Source organism: Marmota monax, unplaced genomic scaffold (assembly GCF_021218885.2).
Source record: "Marmota monax isolate L192 unplaced genomic scaffold, Marmota_monax_Labrador192_F-V1.1 WCK01_AAM20220418_F8-fsc00080, whole genome shotgun sequence".
In the NCBI taxonomy this organism is placed as follows: Eukaryota; Metazoa; Chordata; class Mammalia; order Rodentia; family Sciuridae; genus Marmota; species Marmota monax.
In genome coordinates, this window is record NW_026694750.1 from 3,026,416 (window position 1) to 3,043,624 (window position 17,209).

Here is a 17,209-nt window from a genome sequence, read left to right on the forward strand (position 1 = left end):
TAAATGTACACTTTTATAAGTAAATGAAAACAACACCAATCCCTAATACTACAGTAAGTGTTGTTTCCTACTCCTCAAAGCCTCTCTCTTTCCTGCTAAAAAGCAGTGTGGGATCCAAGACATCCTCTTGGAACAGTTGTACATTTGTGCACCCCTGAGCTGAGCCTTTATTAGAAATAGCACCCCTGCACATGTAGATTTTGATGGAAACTGAAGCCATCTAAATAATGTACTTCATCTCTCATTATTTCCAAACTGATTTTTAAGTAGTTCCATCCACATCTACAAGGATAAAGGCAGTTTACTGAATTTAGTATGTTGTCAAATTTAATTCTCATATGATGAGATATATAGAGGTATGAACTAGCTTCCCCATTTCATAGCTGAAGGAACTATTATAAAGAGTATTTTTCTTGCTGAAAGTTACTCAAAAAGGTAATTGCTGGTGTCACATGCCTGTAAACCCAGCAATTTATTTGTAAGGCTGAGACGGGAAGATGGTGAGTTCAAGGCTGCCCTCAGCAGACACTATCTCAAAAGAAAAAAAAAAAAAAAGGGCTGGGAATGTAGCTCAGCCTTAAAGTACAACTGGGTTCAATCTCTAGTACTGAGAAAAAAGAAAAGAAAATTGCAAGAACCCATTTGTTTTTGGATCCCTTGGGTCACAGTTCAATAGTATCTATCTGTAAGTCCAAATTATTTTTTTTTTTTTTTTTTTTTTTTTTTTTTTTTTTTTTTTTAATATTTATTTTTTTTTAGTTTTTTTCGGCAGACACAACATCGTTGTTTGTATGTGGTGCTGAGGATTGAACCCGGGCTGCACGCATGCCAGGCGAGCACACTACCACTTGAGCCACATCCCAGCCCCCCAAATTATTCTTAAAAGGAACCATTGGATGTGGAAATTATAATGTGAATAGATATTCCAAGAGAAAATTATCACTTTATTTGAAATAAATGAGTGAATTATTTTGCGCTCTGTTCTATCCGTTAATTAATCTATTATATACAGATTTTAATTCCTCTGAGAGTGTATGGTTTAAGGATACCAACAACCATTTACAGAATATTAACAAATCAACAATAGGTTGATGATTCATCCTGGATTCATGCCAGGGTCTGTGAAAGAACTCAAGAAACATGATATGCATTTGAAAAAACTGATAATCACAATTAAAATTTCCAAACCTTTCAAGTCTATGAAATCATATTAAGTAGAATATTAACATTTGATTTGTTCCTACTTCCCTTATAGCACTGTAGACACCGTGATTTATCAGATTTTGGGGATAGTGGGACACAAGACTGTTTTTCAAATAAAAAAGGTGATGTTTGGCTTTTTCCATTTTTAGATTTTTCAAACTTATGGCATAGTTTGGAACACTTCAGTACACTGATGCTTCTAAAATCCTTTCTGTATCCGTGGTTGTGGTCTTTATTCCTTAAAGAGACATTTTAAAATTATTCTTTGAGAATAAGCAAAGCAATTTACCAATTTTCCTTTATTTCTTTTTTAACTCATCCTCATTATTTACTTAAAAAAACCTTATGAACTGCCCATCAGAATTTTGAAGGCGTCTTGAACCAAATGGTTCGAATCCACTCCTAGTGCCCCCAGGGATATGAATCTGCATCTTAAATGACTGAAAAAGCAATTATAACCCCGTTAATAACAAGAGCACCTGGACTCCCGCCAATGCCGCCCCTGGGACCTGCCCGCTCAGCGCCGCCGCTCCCGGCGGGTTAGTCTGCGGCCGCCCGGCGACTCCGCCCGCCCCGCCCCGCCCCGCCCGCTGGCCGCGGGGGTCGGCCCAGCGCGCGGCCGCGGACAGGGAGGCCGGCCGGGCACAAAGACGAGCCCCGGACAGGGAGCGCAGCCCACCGGCCAGGGTCGTTGCCCACAGCGCGAGTCCCCAATCCGGGCCGCGACGCCGCCAGAACCCGTCCTCTCGCCGCCTTTCCTTCTGCTCATTTTATTAAAAAGAGGAGGAAAGGGAGAAAAAAAAAAAGTAGTCCCGCCTCCTATGCACTCCCTCTGCCTCCCATTGGCCCGGCCCCCGTGCGCGTCACAGCACGCTGCGCCAATGGCGGGGCGCAATACTGCGAGGTGGGCCGGGCCCGAGCGGGGAGTGGGCGGTGGGTCCGCGCAGCAGCCCTGCCGCTGCTCCACCACCATCGCGGAGGTGCCGCTGCTCCCACAGACGCTCGCGAGCCGACCCCCGCGCTCCGGAGCCTCCTCTTCCTCCCACACGCCTAAGACGCTCGCCCCGCCGGCTTCGGCCCCCGCCTCCTCCTCTTCCCTCTCGCGCTCCCCACATTGTCTTATCCTCATTTTCTCTCCCAGTTGAGGGAAAAAAAAAAAATCACCGTCTTCCTCAGGGAGCCCCTGGCCCTCCGAGAAACACCACCAGACATGGTCCTGGGCCCCCGCTGCTGAAGGCTCGTCCCGGCAGGAGCGGCCGTGGCAGGCGAGCCCCGGCCCCGGCGTCGCGTCCCCGCTGGCCGCCCCCCGGCCCCGCGCCTGCGGCCCCGCCGCCCCCCGCCGCGCCCGAGCCGCCGCACGCCGCCCCGGTTGATGGTGTAGCGCGTTGGGGAAGGTAAGCCTTCAGCCCGCCGCGCGAGCGCCACCCGCCGCCGCGGCCCCGGGGCCTGGGGACGCGTCCCGGGCGGCGGGGGTCGCGGGAGCCCCCGCGGGCCCAGGAGCAGGCCGGGCGGGCGCCGAGGGCCGCGCTCGGTTCCCGGCCCCGCGACCCCGCGACCCCGCTCCTCCCGGGGCTGCTAATTCACGCTCTCGTCGCAGTCGTCCGAGGTCTAACTGTTTCACGGGACTGAATCATTGGCTGAAATGTGGGAGGGAAGGAGGTCCAGGACCGAAGCCGAGAATTCTTGAATGTTTGTGATTTTGGGGGTCCTGGAGGCGGGCTGTTATTAAAAAGTATCATTTTCACATTGGAAGAAGAGTCCTCCTTTGTGTTCTCAACCTCTGGTTCTCTGGTCTGTGTGATTCCAAAATTATAAAACCAGAAATCACAGAATAATAGAATTCTTACCATCATGTTTTAGTTTTGCTGTCTGAAAAGAGGGTGCCTTCTAGTTGTTATTATTTTTTTAAGGTTATGGAAAGAAAATAAGTACTTTTACATAGACTAGGGTGTGTGTATGTCTGTGTTTTGGGCGGGGGGGAGAAGTATTGCAGGTTTCCTTTGGAACTGGGTGCTTGAGAAGTTGTTGAAAGGATAACAAAATGATTCATTGTTGAATTGTCATTTTCCTCTGTCTCTTTTCCAAGGTTTGCTTACAATTTTTCTGGATTACAGACGTCAAACATTGATTTAAGCAAAATGTGTCCTTGAGAAACTGGGTGCTTTAAATGTTTCAGTATGTGCTGCTATTTTAAAGTACATTTTTAGAAAGTAGTTTTGTATGAATCCTGAAATAGCTTTCTTCAAAGCAATTTTTTAAACAGAAAAAAGATAACTTAGTAAATGGGTGAACTTGGTGAATTACAAGGACATTTAATTCAGCACAAACTAATGCATCCTGTGTTTAGATTTGAAACAGTTTTGATAATTGCTTTCCATTAAAAAAAAAAGGACCTTTTTGTTTGTTGTACACTGGTTTCTTCAGTCGCAGTCTGCTGGGGGAGGGGAGAGAAGATGGATCTATACAATAATAAAATCATCTTTGGTTATTTCCTTTCATGGATCTGCTTGCTGAGTTATTTCCACTGCAAATTATAAACCAGTTTTGATTTTGATGGCCTGGCCTGTGTGGAAAGCTGGCTTCCAGCTCTCCCTGTTGTTGAGGGCAAAGGGAAAAGAGGCAAAGGCAGGCGCGCGCGCACACACACACACACACACACACACACACACAATACCAGGCTGAGGGCTCATTGTTCTTCCATACACACATTCATTCTCTCTCCCATATTTGGGACTAGGTTTGCACAGACAAACACAGCTCTTTTTGGGAGAGAGGAGAGAAAATGGGGGGAAGGGTGGGTGCCTTTCTTTCTCAGCTTTCTTTCACCCATCTCATGTCTGGCTTTTTTGCAACCTTGCAAGGCAGAAGAGTATATGGGAAACTAAAGGACACTCAGAAACATGTTCAGAGACTCCTCTGTCTTTCTTTCTTCCCTTTGCAGCCCTGCTTTTTGCTGCTCTTTCTTTTTTGTACATGTAACGCTGCAATCTCTCTCTCTGTGTTGTATCCTTACATTGAGTTCTCAGTTCTTTCACATTCCTCATTGCCCCTGACTTTACTGGGGATAGTGATTTGTTCATTTGACTCTTATTGTATTGAATGCAACCAGGTCTTCTTTTCTTTATAGAAATAGATTACCGCAGGTAAAATTATAAAGATTGTATTTGAGATAAGTATTTAGGAAAGGGGGGCGAGGGTGTATGTGTGTGTTATTAGTGGTGTGATGGTTTGATGGTCAGGTTTGCTGGTTTTTGAGCTTTCAATGTGATGGTTGTTTTTGTAAATAAGGGTCTTACAAAAAGGTCTGGTTTTCTGTTTTGGGGGCTAGTGTAGAGACTCCATAGAATACTGAGCAGGGCTGAGAGTCCACTAGGGGTAAACTCAACTCAGGGCCAAGGATGGAGGTTGGTGTGAACACTTGTGGGTTGTAGAATAGCACCTTCTACTGGTTAATTGCTTTGACGGATTCAGATGAAGAGAATGGGGGAGGGGATTAACGGCTGAAGCCTAATGATTTTCTTTGAAACGCAGTTGCTGTGCCTTTCTGCAAATGCCACTTCCCTGAGCTGCTAATACAGATGCCCTTTGACAGGCATGGTTGTATCGAGGCTTTATTATGTTATTGGCTGTGTCTTTGACATTAATTTGTTCTGTTATCAGAGGTATTTATACATTGTGGCAAGGACTGCTTTGAATTGATACTCTTCCATTCTTTATGAGAAATCTAGTTTGTCTTGAAATAGTAAACAAAAAAGGGGGTTTATTTGCATTCCAGGTGTTGGAAGCTATATATATATATATATATATATATATATATATATATATATATATATACCTGCAGTCATTTAAAAAAGCTTTTAATATAATTTGGAAAAATCAAATAAACCTGCCCTGTGGAAAGTAGAGCCCTGGCATTGGACAGAGATTTTCCTCAGGGATTTAACCTGGGCAAGGGGAGGTTAGAGGAGTAGTTGGGGTGGGGAAATCTTATTAAAATCAGAAAATTGTGTACATAATAGTGTTGCATTGCAGTAATATTGTTTTCAGTAGTCATATAATCAAAAATAAGTCTGATAGAATGGTTTATGGATTAGATTCTTAAAAAAAAGGGATGCCAGAGAATATTTTAATTAGTGTGTATACAGATTAATATAGACAAAGGCTGAATTCCTGCTCAAAGGCTCCTAAATGAAGGTGCCTGGTAAATGCCTTGAGGGACTTTATTATCACTTATCCTAAAACATCTCAATTGTTTTAATATAATAAGCAGTTCTGTAGGTTGCAGTTGTGGAATAAACATCTGTTCCACACTGGCTATTCTTGAGAATTCGATATCTGATTGACTTTGCTTCCCAAGTGAATTGGAGTGTAATCTATAAAGTTACGTGCCTTTTACAATGAAATGTGAACATCTCAAGTATGGTATTTATTCAATGGGAACAGAATCAGGTAATTTCAATCCAGTCTGTTCTCTGCTAGTGTTTTGTTGAAAGGAAACTAGAGTAACTGAGAACCAATTTCAGTTAATAAGGTAATACAAATCAAGAAATTATGTATACTGTTTACTTTTTCAACTTTGACTTTTGACTTATTGTTGTATCAAGAAAGTTTTTTAAAAAATGGTACAGTAATTGTTACGTCCTGCAGTAATTACATATAGCATCAAACACACAAGGAAGACAATGATCTATGCCCTTCTAAGAACCTGTACATGCCGAATGTTATTGTTCATTTTGCAAGCACCCCTTACTTTAAAATGGTTTTGAATCTTTAACATCTTGTTCAAATTTCAGTAATCAAAAAAACATTTAAGTAGTAAAATAATTTGTATGTACCAAGTTCTTTTGGGAATAGTATGCTTTCCTACTAACTGCTTTTGGCAGTTACTTTTGTAGTTGATTTAAAGGTTAAGATAGCATAAAATTCAGATGTTTAAGTGAGTCATTACTGTAACCTAGCTGTGAACTTCATTGCATACATATATACATCCCAAAACAATACACTGTTGTCTTATATAATCTGTTTCTGATAATGCTGTACTCTAGTTGATTGTAGGGTTTTTAACAATCAGGAATTCCTTTTGAATCATATTCAAGTGATTGTTAATTATTGGTATCTTGATAATTCTCCAAAGTTGAAGCTTTGCTTATCCTATTTGAATATGATTGTGGTGAGTCTGTTGGTCTGTGCTTAGTTTCTTGCCTAACAGGTCTTAGTGGTTTTTTTTTTTTTGGTACTAGGGATAGAACTCAGGGACACTTAACCAACTGAGCCACATCCCCAGCCCTATTTTGTATTTTATTTAGAGACAGGGTCTCACCGAGTTGCTTATGCCTTGACTTTGCTGAGGCTGGCTGTGAACTCGAGATCCTCCTGTCTCAGCCTCCCGAGCTGCTGGGATTACAGGCAGGTGCCACCTTGCTTGGTGGTTTTAGTGTTTTTTAAGTGTGGAGAAAGTGTACTTAAATATGTGTTTGAAGTTTATTAAAATTGTTTATGCCATTTTAATGACTACCAATAACTCAAGCATGCCCAAATAATAAATACATTTGCTGTCTTGGAGTTTTGTTATTATTACTTTTTTTTTTTTTTTTTTTTTTTATCAGGGATTGAACCCAGGGGCACTTAATCACTGAGCCACATCCCACACTTTTTATGTTTTTTTTTATTTTGAGACACGAGACTCGCTAAGTTTCTGAGGCTGGCTGTGAACTTGTGATTCTCTTGCCTGAGCCTCCTGAGTTGCTGGGATTATAGGTGTCATCACCACAACCGGCCTACTTTGGAGTTTTGGTTGGAATTATGATTTGTATAACTAACTTGTTGGCATGCCAAGTAATGTAAGATACATGTCCCTACATAAGATAACTGTATCAGGTAGTACTGTTAACGTAAAAGTTTTTTTTTTTTTTTTTTTTTTTTTGATACTGGGGATTTAACCCAGGGGCACTTTACATTGAGCTACATCCCCAGTCCTTTTGAGTATCTTGGCAGGGTCTTGCTAAGTTGCTTATGCTGGCCTCAAACTTGAGATCCTCCTGCCATCCTGCCACACTCTTCCCAGTCACTGGGATTACAGGTGTATGCCACCACATGCCTCTTGTGAATTCTTGTTAATTGATAAAAGTTGCTAATACATTAGCAGTCATAAGCAATACATTTAACTGTGAAATATTTTTCTTATATGGTTAGGTTCCAAAATGATATAACCTTTATTTCATAGACTATTTGATATTACAAGACTCCTCATAGCATATTTGTTTTGGGTTTTTTTTTTTTTTAATATTTATTTTTTTAGTTTTCGGCGGACACAACATCTTTGTTTTTTTTTTTTTTTTTGTATGTGGTGCTGAGGATCGAACCCGGGCCGCACGCATGCCAGGAGAGCGCGCTACCGCTTGAGCCACATCCCCAGCCCTTGTTTTGGGTTTTTGTATTAGAAGTTGAAGCCATGGGTCATACCTTAAGTTTAATTATTGTAGCTTTAAGGGATTTGGTAAGGGTGTTTGGCTTGCAGGGAACAGATCTTCAAAGTTATTTCAAGTATTGAGGGAAAGTGGAACATATACTTGAGTCTATCCTCTCAGAAGAACAAGATCCTACATTTAGTGGGGCCTCACTGACACTGGAATACTGTTAGGGATGTGGATTCCACTCAGTGTTAGTGACCAGATACCTTTTTGCCTCCTCAGCAGGAGGTTGTTGAGCCATACCCTGGTGCCAGGGCTGTGCCTAGCAATAAGGACATCATTCTAAAAGGGACAGTATTTATATTGTTGGCTTGGACTACTGTGAAAGAGAGCTTGTGAGCTAGTATGCTGTGCAGCATCTCTAGGCAGAGTGCTAGCTGGGGAGAGCTCGTTTGCCAAAACCCACTCCAGCACACTCTCACCAAGGGCATGAGTACATACATTCATTGGCACCTGTGTATGTCCCCAAGGCTCCCAGAGGTCTCATTCCTAATCTCCTTTCTACTTGTGGGACACTTGATGTATGTGGGGTGAACACAGTTCAGGGGGAGTGTGTGGAGGCAGGAATGTGGGCATGTGTCTGCATTTGTGAAGCAACAGAGGAGGCACTGGAAACCTCCCTCCCTGGCAGAACCTGGCTGTGCTGAGGAAGTGTTTCCTCACAAGCAGTTTGGTTTAATTCCTAATGAGATGTAGGGCTTTGGTCATTGATTTAAATAGACATTTGATATATGAAAACATCATTCAGGTACATTTAAACTGATGCTTCTTATTTTTGTGGTGCTGGGATGGAACCCAGGTTGTCACTCATGCTAGGCTCTACCACTGAGCTATCTATATCTACAGACCCTGGGTGCTCCTTATTAAAACTAGATCTAGCACTCCCTCTGCCAGTCTTATATCACTCCCCTCTCAGTCCTTTCTGGAATATAAGTGAAGGCATATCATCCTGCCACCCTGCTCGGTCCTCTATGTGGGGTTGTTCAGGTTGGACAGTGGCAGGCTAACTTAATTTTTTTTATGGAAAGAAGGATTTTTTCCTTGCGTGAGGCACTAAACAGCCAGGGCTGGCTCAACTAATTCTCTACTATTAACTCAGCTGTTTTATGTCTGCTTTCTTTATGCCTCTGCTTCCACTGCTAAATACTCTTTGTAACTGTAATTAAAAATTTCCAAAAGAGATCTGATAGCTTATTACTTATCACCACTGTTGATTAAGGGTTGGGGTCAGATCACCTCATAAGCTGCCCACAAGCCCTCCAGATGGGATGCCCTTAGGCTGGATGCTCACCCCCAGTACACCAGTTCACATGGAGGGACACAGTTGAGCTGATTGAGGGGATGGGAGGCATTCTGAACCACTGGCCTATGGAAAGGGAATTTCCTTTCTTTTGTTAGATCCTACCAAGTTTTCCTGTCTTCATTTTTCCTGACATTTGGTAAAGCTCTTGCTGCTTTTCATAGCCTTTTTCTGTTTATTTTGCTTTAAGAAACTATATAATCATAATTAGTAGTCATATGGGGTTACCTTTCTGGTGAGATCGTTTTGTTGCAGAATTTTAAAACAAATTTTCTGTGAATTAAGCCTCCAATATACCTATGTTTCTGCCTTTCTAAGTCAATGTTTCCTAAACTGCATTTATAGCATACAAATATGCTAGAAATATTTTAAGTGCGGTCAAATAAATTTACAATGTACGTTAGCACCTTAATGCCTCAGAAATGTCATATAATATAGAGATTTCCTGTTTGCTCCTTTTACTCCAGAGAATAGCTGTGACTTTCTCATGGGGTACTAATTTCTGTAGGACACATTTTGAGAAATGTGTCAGATTAATCCGTTGTTAGTCAAAGGTGTGTTTTTTCTCCTTAATAAGGAAGTACTGCTTTGTACTATTTTTCCTCAAGCAACTTACACACTCCAGTACATCTAAGGGTGCAAATAACTTCTTTTCCCACCTTATGCAAATGTTATCCTGGAGTTACATTTGATTGTGGCATCTGTTAATCTCCATCTGATCAGTCAAATGATTTTTTTTTTTTTTTACCTTACTCCATTAGTTATGCTCAAATTCAGTGTTTAATTTTTGGACAGCTGTGGTCAATTGTATAATCACTGTCAGGAATTTTTCTTTCTTTCTTTTTTTTTTTTTTTAAGATATTTTTTAAATTGTGGTTGGACACAATATCTTTATTTATTTTTATGTGTTGCTGAGGATCGAACCCAGAGCCTCACACGTGCAAGGCGGGTGCTATACCACTGAGCTACAGCCCTAGCCCTAGGCAAGAATTTTTCAACAAATAGAAACAAATGCTTGACTGTAGTTCATTGGATTAAGCATTCTAGATTTTAAAGATGAAAAGAACAATCTTCAAGAAATTAATTCAGGGGCTGGGGCTGGGGCTGTGGCTCAGCGGTAGAGTACTTGCCTGGTACATGCAAGCACTGGGTTCGATCCTCAACACCACATTAAAAAACATAAATAAAATAAAAATATTATGTCCAACTACAACTAAAATTATATATATATATATAATATATATATATATATATACACACACATATATATATGTATGTATATATATTTTAAAAATTAGTTTAAAATTATATGTATACATATATATATATGTATGTATATATATTTTAAAAATTAGTTTATACTGGCCATTGGATCATATAACTGTTAGAAGTTGCAGGTGAATGTTTTAGAGAGACAAAAATATAGGGTTTTATTATTTATTGCTATATAGCAAGTTATGTCAAATCTAGGGACAGCACAGTAAACATTTTTTTATAATTATTTTTTAGTTTTAGGTGGGCACAATGTCTTTATTTTTTAATTTTTTGTGATGCTGAGGATCGAACCCAGTGTTTCATGCATGCTAGGTGAGCACTCAATTACCATTGAGACACAATCCCAGCCCACAGTAAACATTTTTTATCTCACACCTTTTGTGTCAGTTGTTTGGCAGTGGCTGGGGTCTGACTCCGGTATTCTCTTGAGGTTGCAGTCAAGATGTTTGTTAGCTGAGAAGCCAGGTGCAGTGGTCCATACCTATAATCCCAGCAACTCAGGAGGCTGAGGTAGGAGAATCACAAGTTTGAGGCCAACCTCCTCAACTTAGACCCTGTCTCAAAAAATACAAAGTACTGGGTATGTAGTTCAACAGTAGAGCACCCTTTGGTTCAATCCCCAGTACCTAAAACAAAAAAATATACATAATATCTGGGACTACATTCATTTTGGAGTCCTCTCTGGGACTGGAGGATTTGCTTCTAGAATGGCTCACTCACATGGCTATGAGCAGGAAGCTGGCCACTTGGATCTCTCCAATGGGGGGCTACTTGAGTGACCTTCTGACATGGCATTTGGTTTCTTCCAGAGCAGGTGATCAGAGAAAGAGTAGGAAAGGAGGAAGCCTTAGTGCTTTCTGTGACAGTCTTGGTGGTTCTGTACCATCACTTTCAATTTAGTGCATTAGTTAGAATTAAATCACTAAGTCCAACCCACAAAAGGGAGGAACATCAAAGAATTTTTGGATTTATTTTTACAACTACCACAGGGGTTCAAAGGGGAGAGAGATGGCAGATTAGAAAAATGCTTTTCCTTATGTTTAGTGAACTCTAAACAATGCTTTCCCTTGACTGGAGGGTGGTTGCTGAGTTTCAGGGGAGACTAGCAGAATTTTGCATTGCTCATCTTCCCTGTAATCTTGTTGAGATTGTTTCTATTTCCTGTTCTTAGAGCAGATCTAATCCATTTCTTTCTTTTTTTCTGCTACTGGGAATTAAACCCAGGGGTGCTATATTGAGCCACATTCCCAGCCCATTTTATTTTTTATTTTGAGATAGGGTTTGCTAAATTGCCCAGGTTGAGACTCAGCCACCTGAGTTGCTGGGATTATAGGTGCATGCCACCATCCTCAGTTTAATCCATTTATTTAAAACTGCTGAAGATGCACTTTTTTTGTTTTGTTGCCATTCTTATTTCCTATCACTTAAGTACCCTTCAGTTCTGTAACCTTCTCACTCATTTTATTACTTCATATCTTGTGTTAATGTTTGTTTTTATTTTCACTTTCACGTTTTAAAGCTAATCATGTTCTCTTCATTAGATTGTAAAACCCTGAAAGGCAGGAGGGTTTCCCTTTGACTATTCCAGTATATGTGCCCACATTTGAAATTCGATGTATTCTGAAAAACACATTTATTGGATCTAAGCTGCCATCATTTGCAGGCTTTGTTATTACCTTAAAATTACCAAGAATGAAAAAAAAAGAACTATTATGTAAGACCTGTCTCAATTCCTATGTCATATAAAACACTGTGCATCTTAGAATTATTGAATTATGGTCCATCTATTTAGGTGTCATATTTTCATAACTGTATATTCCCTTGAAAGCATATCTGAAGATGTCTTAAAGAAGATAATATTTTTTCCTGAAGGAACAGTGTTTATTGGTTGCCTTTTTTTGGTGGGGGGAGTACCAGGAATTGAATTCAGGGGCACTCAAACACTGAGCCACACTCCCAGCCCTATTTTGTATTTTATTTGAAATGCTTAGTGCTTCCCTGTTGCTGAGACTGGCTTTGAACTTGCAATCTTCCTGTCTCTGCCTCCCGCTGGGATTCCAGGCATGCTCCACTGTGCCCTGCTGGCTGCATTGTTGTATGAGAATTTAGATGAACAGTCTTAGCTACAACCAACAATATAGTAAAAACAGATGCTACCATAAATCTATAGTCATCCTAGTTAAATTATGTTCTAGTTTCCAAAGAGTAGGTATAACTGGTATATATTTTGATTCGTAATCCATCTTTGTATATATACATAGAATACAAAAATACCACTTAACCATTTTGACTTAAACTGTGCTCTGATTAAATATGGTTGTTCCTCACCATTCTGTCCATTAACTTTTAAAATTTTTATTTATTAATAAATTTTTTTTAGTTGTAGGTAGACACAATACCTTAATTTATTTGTTTTTATGTAGTGCTGAGGATCAAACCCAGTGCCTCACACGTTTCACTGAACTATATCCCCAGCACTCTTCCATTAACTTTTTTTGGAAAAGTGGCCCATTATTAGTGATAGCTGTTGTGGCATTTTGATAATATGCTGATTCTTGTTTTGGTAACAGGAGTATAATTTTTTCTTTTGGGTACTGGAGATTGAACTCAGGGGCACTTGACCATTGAGCACATCCTCTGCCCTGTTTTATATTTTATTTAGAGACAGGGTCTCACAAAGTTGCTTAATACCATCCTCCTGCCTCAGCTTCCCCAGCCATTGGGATAACAGGTGTGCCCACCACGCCTGGCCAGCAGGAGCTTAATTTCTTTCTTTTCTTTTTTTGTGATGCTGGGGATCAAACCCAGGGCCTTGTGCATGCAAGACAGGCACTCTATGTCCCCATCCCAGGAGTATAATTTTTGAGGAATGTGATTATATGTGGTGTTAGCAGAGCAGAGCTGAAGCCTAATGATATTTGGTCTGAAACAAGAATATGATAATGGCAAGAGGATGATTACCTTGGAGGCTAGGAAAGAGGCCTGCTGAGAGAGTTCATTCACCTGCTGCAGGTGTAGGTGAATTGTGACTCATGAACTCTAGGAGGAAGAGGCCGGGCTACTTTGGTCACTTTAGTGAACCTTGCATGTGAGGAATGTAGTGCATTCATTTGTCAACTATAAGAACAATATTATTGGGGCTGGGGCTGTACCTCAGTGGTAGAGCGAGCGCCTGCCTGGCACATGTGAGGCACCGGGTTCGATCCTCAGCACCACATAAAAATAAATAAATAAAGATATTGTGCCATCTACAACTAAAATAAATAAATAAGGTCTACTCACAAAATATTTTTTAAAAAAAGAACAATATTATTATTATTATTTTTTTTTTAAAGAGAGAGAGAGAATTTTAATATTTATTTTTTAGTTATCGGCAGACACAACATCTTTGTTTGTATGTGGTGCTGAGGATTGAAACCTGGGCCGCACGCATGCCAGGCGAGTGTGCTACCGTTTGAGCCACATCCCCAGCCCAAAAAAGAACAATATTATTGCATGGTATTATTGAGTATAATAATAAAGGCAGTTAGATTTAATTTCATGACTCCAGGCCATACTTGGGAACCTGATTTTTTAAAAATATTTATTTTGAAGTTGTAGTTGGACACAATACTTTTATTTTGTTTATTTTTATGTGGTGCAGAAGATCAAACCCAGGGCCTTGCACGTGCTAGGTGAGCTCTCTATCTCTGAACCACAAGCCCAGCCCCAGGAACCTGATTTTTGACAAAATACTGCAAACATTTTAGATCCTCTTAGTTATTTGAATCATGTAAATTGAGTTTTTGTTTGGATTCTAGTAAGTTTAAAATATTTATTAGAAATGAATGAAATAGGGGCTTGAGATATAGCTCAGTTGGTAGAGTGCTTGCCTCGAATGCACAAGCCCTGGGTTCAATCCCCAGAACCACATACAAAAAAAGGGCTGGGGCTGTAGCTCCGTGCTTGCCTACAATGCATGAGGCACTGGGTTTGATCCTCATCACCACATAAAAATAAATAAATAAAGGTATTGTATCCATCTATAACTAAAAAAAAAAATTCTGAAAAAAAGAATGCTACTGCAGTGAGTTGAGTGTTCAGTATGTTATTTTTATTAAAAATTATTTGTCTTGATCTAATGATGGCTTCAGATTTTTATTGCTGGGTAAATTTTCTAGCTTTATGAAAGTCTAGTTTATAAAACATCTAATACGTGCTTCTTTTTTTAATTTTTTTTTTTTTTTAGTTATACATGGACACAGTATCTTTTTTTATTTTTATGGTGCTGAGGATCTAACCTCACATGGCAAGTGCTCTGCCACTGAGCCACAACCCCAGCCTGTGCTTCTTTTTTTTTTTTTTTAATATTTATTTTTTAGTTATTGGCGGACACAACATCTTTGTTTGTATGTGGTGCTGAGGATCGAACCCAGGCCGCACGCATGCCAGGTGAGCGCGCTACTGCTTGAGCCACATCTCCAGCCCACTGTGCTTCTTTTTTTAACATATAATTTTTTTATATCTTTATTTTATTTATTTTTACGTGGTGCTGAGGATTGAACCCAGTGCCTAACTCATGCTAGGTGAGTTCTCTACTGCTGAGCCACAACCCCAGCCATGATACATGCTTATTTAATATTTTATTTGGATTGGCTTAATGCCTTCATTTTTATAGCTTAGTGAGAATTTATTTTTTTTTTAATGTACCACAGATTGAACCCAGGGGCTCTTAACTATTGAGCCACATCCCCAGCCCTTTGTGTATTTTATTTTGAGACAGGGTCTTGCTGAGTTGCTTAGCACCTTGCTAAATTGCTGAGATTGTCTTTGAACTCCTATCCTCCTGCCTCAGCCTTCCAAATTGCTGGGATTACAGATGTGTGCTACCGTGCCCGCCCCACTTAGTGAGAATTTTAAGGTCTTTATGGAATCCTTAAGCATTTTAGACACTATTCACAGATTTTAATAACTAGGATTATTTATGTGCTTGGAGTATGTTTGCTGTACTTTTTCTGACGAGCAGTGACTTTTCTTAGGTAAGATAACTATTAGTTTTACAAATCATAGTTTCTTTCCATTTATTGCTTGTTACTTGCCCCTGCATACAAATAAACTGTTCAGTTGTATAATTGTCTTTCTTTTTATTTATTTATTGGTGCCTGGGATTGAACTCAGGGACACTCGAATACAATTATGGCATTTGCAGGTAAATGGATGGAGTTGGAGAATATTATGCTGAGTGAAGTAAGCCAATCCCAAAAAACTAAAGGGTGAATGTTTTCTCTGATTAGTGGATGCTGATCTGTGATGGGGGGGGCATGGGGAGAATGGAGGAACTTTGGATTGGGAAAAGGGGAGGGTGGGGAGGAGTTACGGGGACAGGAGAGATGGTGGAATGAGATGGACATCATTACCCTTGGTATATGTATGATTGCACGAATGGTGCATCTCTTCATGTGTACAACCAGAGAATTGAAATGTTGTGCTCCATTTGAGTATGATGAATTGAAATGCATCCTGCTGTCATGTACAATTAAATAGAACAAATTAAAAAAATAATAAATTTAAAAAATGCTGTATTAAGACCTTGGTTGTAGGGTAGCATTTTCATGAGGCACCCCAAAGTACTGGGAGAGAAATTGAGAGGGAGGCGTCTTTTTTTTCTTTTTTTGGTACTGGGAATTGCATTCAACCACTGAGCCACATCCCAAGCCCTATTTTGTATTTTATTTTAGAGATAGGGTCTCACTGAGTTTTTAGTGCCTTGTTTTTTGCTGAGGCTGGCTTTGAACTCACAATCCTCCTGTCTCAGTCTCCCAAGCCACTGGGATTACAGGCGTATGTCACTATGCCCAGCAAGAGGGAAGCATCTTAATCTTTCTTACTTTCATATACTGTTTGTCCTATGTGAACATGACATAATTAACAATTTATTGTGTAATAAAAGCCTGTGCTTTAAAATATTTTTTAGATTCGTGTCATTCTCATTTTATCGTATGCTTTAGTGAAATGCAAACTTCCATGGGAAATGGTGTGTATAAAATGATCAAGTTGAATATTGTGTCCTTGACAAATTTTCTCCTTAGTGAGAAAGCATACTGTATGCTGCTGAGTACTAGGTAGAAGAAATTGCTTTAGGTGATGTGCTGTGCTGTAAGGAAGAATCAGCTCTGGTGGGGGCATAAGAAAGGATTGGGTGTAGGGGGTAGTATTTAACCTATGTTTTGAAGGATTGGCAGGATTTGGACACGTGAGAATTGGCTAAGAGGATTTCAGGTAGGAAATCACATGGAGCATAGGCGAGGAGGTTGGAAGGCATGAAAAATGGTGAGTACTTTTGCTACTTCTATGATGAAGATTATTAAATTGTGTTTTGCTTCTCTTTCTTAAAAAAAAAAAAAAAAAGGTCCTGCACATGTAGGCAGTCTAGGTGTTTCAACTTGAATAGTTTACATTCAGGCTATAGCTGGTAGCTGTTCAAACCAAATTGCAACCATTTTGGAGAGGAACTGCTTGGGTTGATTTCTCAAAGGAAGAACAAATTGGTTTTTTCAAGAATCATAGAGCATTGGAAAGAGACGTTGGGGTTATGGGTGCAAGGAGATTTAACACCAGGATAAGATTTTATTTGATTATTTTATTGTGTTCAAATTGTAATTATAAAATAAATATATACTCATTATAATCATTTTCATAAATTCAAAATGAGTAGTTTTTACTCCTCAAATTATTCAAGACATTTTCTGTGCATATTTAAGCATACTGTTATGAATTTTTATTTTTTTCTTTGTTCTTTTTTTAAAATTCTAATTTGTTATACATGATGGCAGAATGCAATTCATTTCATATTACACACATAGAGCACAATTTTTCAAGACACTGATAGTACACAAAGCATTTTCACATCATTCGTGTCTTATACTTGAATTTTTCTTTTTATTTAATATTTTAAGCATATATTTTTCAATTTAGTATTTGT

At 39.7% G+C, this 17,209-nt stretch overlaps 1 protein-coding gene across 1 annotated transcript in view; it reads left to right on the plus strand.

Annotated features, from left to right (window-relative positions):
* The first annotated feature begins 2,500 nt into the window (after positions 1-2,500).
* The window catches only part of Rere (arginine-glutamic acid dipeptide repeats), a 396,746-nt gene continuing 382,037 nt past the window's right edge, over positions 2,501-17,209 (plus strand). The window contains exon 1 of the mRNA XM_058572685.1: positions 2,501-2,597. The gene's annotated coding sequence lies outside the window, so the exon portion shown is untranslated. The remainder of the gene's footprint in view (positions 2,598-17,209) is intronic.